General features: G+C 50.0%; 1 pseudogene; it reads left to right on the forward strand.

Annotated features, from left to right (window-relative positions):
* The first annotated feature begins 5419 nt into the window (after positions 1-5419).
* LOC125883375 (uncharacterized) lies at positions 5420-8377 on the forward strand (annotated as a pseudogene).
* Positions 8378-10688: the final 2311 nt, after the last annotated feature.

The raw sequence follows: 10688 nt of genomic DNA on the forward strand, positions 1-10688 counted from the left end.
CCCAATTCCTTTTTGCATGTAGGGGTAGGTTCATAACGAGGGGTAGTGGGTATGAAACTAGCCCTTTGGAGCGGGGGATTTCAGATGCTGACTTGCCAGCTAGGGGTAGACGTCACCATGGCTACCACCGAGCAAGAGACGGGGAAAATGTTCATACATATCTAACGTTACCGTCGTCAGGTTGCTTGTTAGCTAGCTAGCTAGCTTGCACTATGTGGCGTCTGTTATCTGTCCTGTTCTGCAAAATTGTCGGACTTTTCACATTACAATAACACGCCAGCTAGTATAATGCTGCCTCGGTATGTTAGCTGGTTAGCTAGTCCCCTATCGTCTGTCGTTCATCAAATGAAGCATGATGAATGCGGCAAATGCAATCGGTAGGTTGAATGAGACTCCATTGTAGATGCCGGTTGGAAATGTAGATGGCTCACAGTTTAAAATAGTTACGTATGCGTGAACGTAACCGACGCGGTGAAGTAGTGAGTGGTGTCCCAATTCCTAGGGAGAGATTTCTACCCCTACCCATCGTTGCTTCATTTTGAGGGCCAAGGGGTAGTGGCCAAGGGCTAAGGGGTAGTGGACAAGGGGGGTTATTGGAATTGGGCCTAAGTCTAGTCTAAGACGAAAATGCTTATTAGTTTTAGTTCAGTTTAGTTTAGTCATTTCAGTCATCCCTCATAGTTTAAGTCTAGTTTTTGTCAATGAGAATTCAAAACATTTTAGTCAATTAAAATTCTTGACATTTTGTCATTATGTTTTCTACATTGTTTTTAGCCTTTAATCTAAATCAGTTAGGCTAATTCATGTAGCAGAAATTGGAATCAAGGTGACAATTTCTGCACATTTACAAGCTTCCATTCCTCCAGCCGTTTTTGACAGGTTTAAGGGGTGATTTACGAGCATACACTTACCGATTATCATTTGGAAAGCTCAACATCTTTCTGTTAATGCTCTCAAAAACTTTGACACCACAAATAACTAATCTGAGTCAAGTGAGATTTGTACCCAGGTTCACTCGGACTTATTGATCTCACTGTTCAGAAGCAGAAAAATAATTAAGGCCAGATTTTTTTTTCTTAATCTGCAACATGTTAGCCTGGAGGATTGAACTCGTGTCCTCTCACAGAGTTTGTTATTAAAACTAAACTTTCATCTCTGTCAGAGTTCTGTCAGAACCCAGCCACTCTCACAGACAACCGAGCCTCCTACCTGCCTGTCAAACAGTAATCAACCCAAAACCCTTTCTGAGACAGTCTGGATTGAGTGGAGGCCTGCAGAGGTCAGCTGTGAAGAATAGCGGCCAGTGGCTGCTTGCTCCACTGCCATTTGGTCCTAACAAGCAGAGCTACAGCAACCGTTGTAGCTAACAAACTCCACAAATCCATTCAACAGCTCCACCATCCACAGTCAGACACACACAGCTGCTTATTTACTGCTGAATTACAGCTCACAACTCGCACCAACATCCAACCTGTCACTCGTGGCATTTGAAGATAATTGCAAGCTTCACCGTTCTCAGCCCTCAGTGTCCAGTAGTCCACCACAAATATTTTTTTCATGTCTCATCTCATGAACGGAATAAAACAGAGATTTCGACTTAGTTTTTGTAATAAGGATCTCTTTTTTACCTCGTAATCGCTCGTCAAGAGGTGGTTGACAAAAATGTCTTCAAAGTTTTTGTCAATGAAATTAACACTGCCCCAGAGGATGAATCTTAAGGATTTTGCTGACAACCTGACCTTTTACCTAGCACCACATTTGATTAGTCTGAGTGGGTGGAAGTTTGCTGCAAAGATCAGCCTCTCAATGGGTGGAACGAGCCACCCGCTGAGGTCCCGCCCTACCACCTCCGGTTGCAGTTTTCAACACGTCCTTTACTAACTTTACGGTGTTTGATCTTGCGGGGATGTAGCCATTTTTCTGCCATGGTTCGTGTCCTGTAGGTGATATTTTTGTGGACGTGTTACACCAAAACCTGTTTCTCCTCGGCAATATTTTTACAAGCGCACTGTTGCTGTGGCACCGCCAAGAACGATTGTGATTGGTTGAAAGAAATACAAGCAGCCGGGGCGTTTTTTTCTCCAATCTTAAAGTGAGAGTCAGCCCAGCCAGACCTTTCTTTTCTTGAGAAAGGTCTGGTGAGCGAGACTACATTTGATTGACATATTTTCTTGTCTTGAAAGCTATTAGATTGACGACCATGAGATCATGAACATACATTCATGGTCTCCAGAGGATTAATCCAAATGGCTTTGACTTTTCATCTTGTGTCACAATCACATCTAAGTTCATAAGTGTCTCATGAAAGAACTCTCTATCCACAACATGGACAAAAATCCCATGGATCTTTCATATGGAAATGAAACCAATAGGTGCCAAGAGGTGAAGCAGTTGTTTGTGCTGCATGGATTAACAGTGCAGGACCTGCTGACCGGCTGGCACCTTGAACACTCCATCATTCCAGCAGACAGAGCGAGGGAGAGAATGTGTGTGTGTGTGTGTGTGTGTGTGTGTGTGTGTGTGGAGACAGAATGACAGGCATATAATCAGTGTTCACTATCGTGCGTGTGTGTGTGTGTGTGTGTGTGTGTGTGTGTTAGTCTGCCTTAATTCTAAATAACACCTGAGTCCCTGCCATTTCAAGATGAGCCCTAAGCCCCAAGATGAAATGCAGCCTAGCATGTCTGCACACACACACACACACACACACACACACACATATGACCGTCATCCCACAGAGGGTCCTTCTTGTGTGCACACATGCATAATGACACATTGACATACATGCGACCAGAGAAACAAAAAGTATCCACCAGACACACAAACACACAAAGGCACAGAGGCAGGTAGCCTGTCTGCCTGCCATGCCAAGTAGAGGATTACAGTACAAATCATAGGCTTACCTGTAGAGAGTGTAATATAAAAACAGGCAATACACCATGATGGCTATCTGGATACACACTGGGAGCGATGGTCAACATTCCATTGTCTGTGTATTATGGACACAACAGCTGCAGCGATGTGTTTCTCGATAGGCCATCTTTTCCATCACTTGAATCATTAAACGCTAACAAATGGCACATAAATCTGCACTCTAATGAATTTATACAAGGGTTTGACTGATGGAATGAAGCTGTTGATATTTTGCCAGTCCCTCATGTCAGGACTCTATCTTTTATTAGGACCATTTTCAATTAAAACGGCAAACTGGTAAACAACAGTAACTGATGCTTTGTCATAACACACTTACTTTTTAGATCAGCATTTATAAAGGGTATTCAGCACAGATACAGAGGCTTCTGTGCTGACCAGAAAACAGAACATGATGGTTTTGCAAAAGACAAATGTGCCATTCAAAGATTACACTGATGCCACCCAAATAGGTAACAGTTTTGATTTACACCGAGCACTCCCTCAATGGAAAATATTCTGTCTGCAAGCAAAACAATAAAAGCAGCAGCTCAACAGCAGAAATAAATTGTAACTAGGGCATTTGCACAAGAGTGCCATAACGTTTATGATACAAAGAGCAGACACAAATTAAAGTTCTGCTGTAGAACAGGCCCATTTCATACATTACAAGGAAGAGTAGTCCAAAAAAAAAACAAAAAAAAAAACAGTGCAGTGAAAATATCTAAAGGGAGCAAAGGTACAGCAGTGATTTAACATGCAGAACTGATGACTATGCTTGGAGGTTGCAGGTGGCTTATAATGAAATAATTATCTGATCTATACAATAATGGGTGCCAAGGGCTCTGACAGTATTGGTGATCCCTTGCTCATGTGTAGGCTGCATTGTGTGGTGTATTCATCTGCTCGCATGTATGTGAGAATATTTGTGTACAAATTAGAACTGCTCATTAGTAGAGCAGTTTGAGATACATGTTAAGAGTCTCAGACTGGCATATTTAAGTATCTTTAAGTGGTTATTTGCAAGACTTTAAGGTCTGAAGAGGTTCTTCAATGAATCTGCTTCAAGCTCAGTTATTTAAGGGATTAATGGAACAGTGTGAAACCACCAACAGGAATGTGTAGCGTGTTGTGGTGTGTGCCTTCCTGCACACGTATGTGATACAAAGTAACCAGGGACTCACTCATTAAAACCTTAGCTCCATAGCTGTATTAGTGGTCAAAAACTCCACAGGGTACATTTAATAGCATGCCTTTTGAATAACAAGCTCATTTTTCATTTTTTAAATGTGTTTATTTTTTTATTTGTATTTTCCCCACAAGTTCTCTATCGTCTCGAGACTCTCTCCACTCCGTTACATATTCCATATGTACGGGGTATGATCCCCCTGCTTGTCAGGGTACGTGGATAATTCTTTAAGACACACCACCTTGCCCGGCCATGCCCCATAGTGTAGCTATAAAGCGCCTGCGTTGGCGTGTAATCACTGATTGTTTGATCTCCACTTGTGCGTCAGGGTGCAGTGTCTCACAATCCGTATTGGAAAAAAAAAAGACAAGAATTGAGTTGTAAGGAAAGAGAAGGAAGGTGTACAGCTTTGAGTCTGCTTACCTGTGTAAGTCGGGGCGTCTGTCTTTGGCAGCCTCCCTGGATTGCTGTGTCCTAGAGCTCTTTCTGCCCTGTGTCAGCAGAGTCATCATCCTGCCTGGTCGAGCCAGAGGTTGTCTGGTTCCCGGCAGCGGTGGCTGTGTGTTATTCCCGGCGTATTGCTCACGGCTCGTGAGCTAATGCGCTTGGTGGATGCACGCTGAGCGCTGACGGGTTTTTGCTTCAAGCGTTCTCTCACCGGCGTATTGCTCGCAGCTCGTAAGCTAACGCGCTTGGTGAGGTCCACGTTGAGCATTGTCTGTCCTGGTCTGGTCGAGCCGGAGGTCTTTGACTCCTGGCTTTGGCGGAGTTTCTCCCCGGCGTATAGCTCGCAGCTCGTGAGCTGACACGCTTGGTGAGGTCCACGCTGAGCATTGTCTGTCGCTGGTCTGGTCAAGCTGGAGGTCTCTGACTCCCGGCTTTGGCGGAGTTTCTCCCCGGTGTATTGCTCGCGGCTCGCGGGCTGACGCGCTCGGTGGCGAACCCTCTCCCTCTCCCAGTTCAAGCACTCCCCTGCTCACCCCCTCATAGCGTACCGCTCCCACAGCGGCCGGCACGCAGAGTAAACTTCAAACAAACAAACAAACACACAAACAAAAAAAAAAAAAAATAAATAAATATAAGCAAGGTTAGCTGCGGGGCTATGTGAATTGTGGGGTGGCCATGCCCCTAGAGGATGGGCATGATAGCTGCATACTATGTTTGGGACATGAGCATGCTCTGGTTTCTAAGGAGAATCCTCAGTCGTGCATGGACTGTCTTATTTTGCCTGTACGTACTAGGGAGGCTCATTGTCACTTTTTTGTTGCAAAGCGTGCAGGCTCCCATGTTTCTGAAGGGTATAGGCAGAAAACTGGGAGAATGGCTGCAGCCTCGGAGAGGAGAAGGGAGTGTTCAGGAGCCTGGCAGGCTCCACTGCCTCCTCTTCAGCCTATGGTGGTCCGACCTCCGCTTAGCTCCTTCCTTCCCCCGCCTTCAGAGTTAGGCATGGAGGAAGAGGAGGCTGAGGAGGACGACGTGGACGTGGAAACCGTCTTTTCCTCTGAGGACAATGACCTCTCTTGTGCACAGCAGACAGTGGGTGAAGTAACAAGAGGGGAGTTAGCCCGCCGTTTTGAGGAGGTGATTAAGAGGGCTTCCAGGTCTCTGGGCATTGCCCTCCCTGAGAACCCCCGAGCCACATCTTCTAGGTTTGAGGAGGATATGGAGGTGCACCCTGCATCAACCCAGGTGCCCTTCCTACCTGACTTTAAAGAGCTGCTGTGCCAGCAGTTCCATTCTCCAGTGGCGGCTCACAAGTGGTCTGCGACATGTCGCCGGTTTTCCAATGTGCATGACAGGGACCAGATTGCCTGTGGGCCACTTCCCCTAGTGGACCGAACCCTCACCCCACTAGTTTCTCCCTCCAGCTCCATCCTTGGTAATGCCACCTGCTTCAGCAAGAACTGCAGGGTTATGGATAGTCTGCTCACTAAGCTACATAAGGCTATGGCGGTGCAGACTCGGCTGGCCAATACTGGGGCTATTCTGTCACCTCCGTGAATTGTCTCGTCGGGTTCAGGATGACACCAGTGTAGGTGAGGAGCTGCAGACGGCCTCCTCATGCCTCTCCTCGGTGATGAAGGAGCAGGCTGGGGCAGCAGGCAGTGCCTTGGCTTCCTTCTGGGTGGTTAGGCGCCACTTGTGGCTGTCTCAATCCCAGCTCCAGCAGGGGGATAGAGACTGCCTGCTTAAAGTGCCGGTGGAACCCACTGCTATGTTTGGGCCTCATGCTACCGCCTTGATGCAGCAGGCACAGGAGAGCCGTCGCTGTGCAAAGGAGGTCTCAGGGGGCCTTGCCAGGTGTGTCACGGGCTCTAGGGAGTCAAGGCCGTCTCGGTCTCAGCCGGCACCAACTACAGAGGCCTCGACATGGGGTCAAGGGGATCTCAGACTCCAGTTGGAGGCTTCCTGGCGGGGTAGGTATTACTGACAGGGCAGAAGGAGAGGACTACCTGCTACGGCCATGGGGTCCTCCAAGCGCCCCCCGCCCTCCTGCCAATTACCAGGCCCTGGCCAACCTGTCTCCTCCGCCTGCCTCTCGCGAGACGGCCTGGTTGGCCCTGAGAGCGGACCCATGGGTGGTCTCAACCATGACCCATGGATACCGTATCCAGTTTTCACACCGGCCACCTGTAACAAGGAAACCCACCATTAAAACAGTGAGCAATCCTCAACAGAGACTAGTAGAGGCGGAGCTGTCCACCCTCTGGGGATCACCAGACCGGGTTTTTCTCCCGCTACTTCCTGACCCCAAAGAAGGACGGGGGGGGGGCTTCACCCGATTCTGGACCTCAGGAGCCATATACCCATCTGGAGGGGTCACTGGTGGTTCCTGCGCTTCGGTTTTGCAGGCAGGGTGTACGAGTTTCGGGTGCTGCCATTTGATATTTCTCTGGCACCCCGAACCTTCACTCGCTGTATGGATGCAGCCCTCTCCCCCCTGAGGCAGAGAGGGATCAGGATCCTAAATTACCTCAACGACTGGCTGGTCTGTGCAGAGGAACAGCGCCGCCACCACGTAGCCCTGCTGTTGGAGCACGTTCAGCGCCTAGGTCTGCGCCTGAACTACAAGAAGAGCAGGCTCCAGCCTTCCCAGGTGACGACCTTCCTGGGGATGGTCCTGGACTCGAGGAGGGTGACGGTTGCGTTGACCCTGGAGAGGCAGCAGGCTTTCAGAAATTGCCTTGCCCTTTTCCAGTTGCACGCTCGGGTCATCTGGGGACTCTACCTTCGCCTCATGGGCTTAATGGCAGCCACAATGCAGGTGGTCCCCCTCGCCCTCTTGCACATGCGGCCCGTGCAGAGATGCCTGCTGGGCTTGGGTCTGTGCCCTCAGAGGTCCCACAAGACCAAAGTGGTAGTCTCTCGGAGGCTCCACAGGGCCCTACAGTGGTGGAAGGTCCCGGGAAACATCGCGGTAGGCCGGGCTCTGGGTCCAGTGGTCTATCGCCAGCTGGTGTACACGGACGCATCCTTCTCGGGGTGGGGCACAGTACACGAAGGCTGCGGCATCAACGGTGTCTGAACCGGCCGGTGGCTGTGTCAGCACGTAAATGTCCTAGAGCTGAGGGCAGTTCTCCTTGCTCTGCGTCATTTCCTGCCGAGGCTGAGGGGTCATCATGTCATTGTCCGCACCCACAGCACAGTGACTGTCGCTTGCATCAACCGGCGGTTGCCGGCTTGTACAGGGCAGGGGAGCCCAGGCCCCCCTGCCCTGTGCAGGCTGGCAGCCACTCTGTGGCAGTGGGCTCACCCGCTCCTCCTCTCACTCAGGGCTGTGCATGTGCCAGGGGCACTGAACTCCACGGCAGACATCATGTCGAGAGAAGGGCCTCAGCCGGGGGAATGGAGACTCCACCCTCAGGTGGTCTCCGAGATATGGCACTGCTTCGGCAGGGCAAAGGTCGACCTGTTCGCGTCCAGGGAGTCGACACATTGCCCGCTCTTCTTCTCCCTGAGGAACGACGATCCCGCCTTGGGGTGGGATGCTCTGGCTCATCCGTGGCCCCGGGTTCTGCTCTACGCCTTCCTCCCTTCACTCTTCTCCAGCCTCTTCTCCGAAGAGTTCTGGTGGAGCAGGTGCGGCTTATTTTGGTGGCACCTATGTGGCCCCACATGCTGTGGTTCTCAGCGATTCCGCCTCTGCTGGATGGGCCACCATGGGAGCTCCCGCAATGGAGGGACCTGCTCCAGGCGAACGGAGCCCTGTTCCACCCCTTTCCATCGGGGCTCAGGCTGGTGACTTGGCCCCTGAGAGGGAAAGGCTCCTGGCCTTAGGATTGCCAGATCCTGTGGTGGCAACAATGCAGCATGCCTGGGCACCATCCATGAGGGCTGCTTATTCGCACCATTGGCAGATGTTTACCAACTGGTGTGAGTCTCAGCAGGTGAACCCCTACTTGGCTCCAGCTCAGGAGATCCTGCGGTTCTTGCAGTCCCAGCTTGAGGCACAGAAAGCTGCTGTAACACTGCGAGGGTTGGTGGCAGCAATCAAGGCAGTGCGTATCGGTGAGTTTGCACTGAGTGTGGAGGACTGTGTCCTCATTTCCCGGTTCCTTCGGGGGGCCCAGCGACTCACGGTGCGTACCACTGGTCCGGCAGTTCCCCCTTGGGACTTGGATGTCGTCCTTGGGGCCCTTCAGCATTCCCCCTTTGAACCCCTTAGGGGTGCTGATTTGAAGTGGCTCTCCATGAAGACCGCCTTTCTGCCCGCCGTCACTTTGGCGAGAAGAGTGAGTGAAGTCCATGCCTTGTCGATGCATGGTGACTGTTGTCGGTTCTCCCCGGATGGCTCGAGTGTGGTTCTCCGCCCCAACCTGGCCTTCCTGCCTAAGGTCCTTACTGACTTCCATCTGTCTCAGTCAGTTGAGCTTAGGTCTCTCTCCTCTCCTAGTGCTGGCGAGGAGGTTGAGCAGGGCCAATCTGCTCTGTGCCCGGTCAGGGCCTTGACAGAGTACATTCGGCGCACTCAGGCTGTCCGGAGGTCCGACCAGCTCTTTGTGTGTTATGACCCTGGGTGTTTAGGCAGGCCTTTGTCAAAGTCCAGGCTGTCACACTGGATCGTAGACACTATTCGGCAGGCTTATGTACTGTCGGGTGTGCCTGTTCCATCAGGGGTCCGGGCACATTCCACTCAGAGTGTGGCTGCCTCATGGGCCTTGTGGCGGGGGGCCTCCCTTGCTTCCACATTCTCCGTCACAACGTGGTCATCCCAGTCGACCTTTAGCAGGTTCTATTGTTTGAACGTGGCCGCCAGCCCCTCGTTTGGGAGCAGGTGCTGGGCGTGGCCTGACGGTAGACATTTTTGTTTCCCCCTCAGCCTTGCGTCTTGCGGGCTGATTGAGCGGCTGCTCCATGAACAGGATGGCCTTTGCGTCTTGTGGGGCCCCTACCTGTCCCCCTTGGGTTAGCCTTGTGTCTTGCGGGCTTCCTGGGCAGCCCTTTCCCTCCCATGGGTGGCCCCAGCGCCTTGCGGGGCCTACTCCTGTGAGTTGTATGTAGTGTACCTTTGTACATAGTTCGATTGTTGCACGTTGTGGTGTGGGATTGTGGGCTGCACTGTCTCCTCACAGGGTGTCTTAAAGATCTACCCCGTACATATGGAATATGTAACGGAGTGGAGAGATAGTCTCAAGACGATAGAGAACCTGTAACCTTGGTTCTCTGAGTGAAGAGACCATCTCTCCAATCCTTAGGCCGCTCGGAGACACGTTTCGATCAAAACTATCAGTGATTACACGCCAGCGCAGGCGCTTTATAGCTACGCTATGGGGCGTGGCCGGGCAAGCCGGTGTGTCTTAAAGAATTATCCACGTACCCTGACAAGCAGGGGGATCATACCCCGTACATATGGAATACGTAACGGAGTGGAGAGATAGTCTCTTCACTCAGAGAACCAAGGTTACAGTGTAACCATACGTTCTCAATGCAGTTTTGCTTGAATATCTAACGTGCCTTTAGCTCTGCCAAAAGAAACGTTTATTTAGTATAGTAGGCTATGTATAATATACATGGGGAACGATTTACAGTGGTTCAACCGGACTCACAAGTGAAAGGGCAGAAAGAGACAAAAATACCTCTGAGCAAACATTCAATATGAACAGAAGAATTCACGAGTCATTCATAAAAGCCACTGGAAGCTTAGCATCAAAATGTGTGCAGATTAAATAGGAGCAGCCTCCTGTATCAGTGTCAGGTGTACAGTAATGTATATAATAACCTGTAATTAACAGGCAATATGTTGCTTTAGCAAAGCTATTCTTCAAATTTCACAAAAGAAGTTTAATCAAGGGTTAGCACTGTTGCTAAAGATAGCATGCTATATACTGTTGTGGTTTAATAATGATCGAGGATCACCTGTATTTTTCTGTAATGGAAAACAAATTCAAAATCCAGTTCAAGTTCCAGCTGTATTCTCTCATCACTGTGGAGACATTAACTAAAGTTTGAATTATTTAGTCATCCTTCCTTTGGGACCAGACTATTTCAAATGTAAACAATACAGCTGGTGTCTGAATTACGTACCGAACACACTGAAAACATTTTGCAGGTGGCAAAACTCGAGGTGCGCCGCATGGCCTATTCTTTT

This window comes from Epinephelus fuscoguttatus, linkage group LG3, assembly GCF_011397635.1.
Source record: "Epinephelus fuscoguttatus linkage group LG3, E.fuscoguttatus.final_Chr_v1".
Lineage (NCBI taxonomy): Eukaryota > Metazoa > Chordata > Actinopteri > Perciformes > Serranidae > Epinephelus > Epinephelus fuscoguttatus.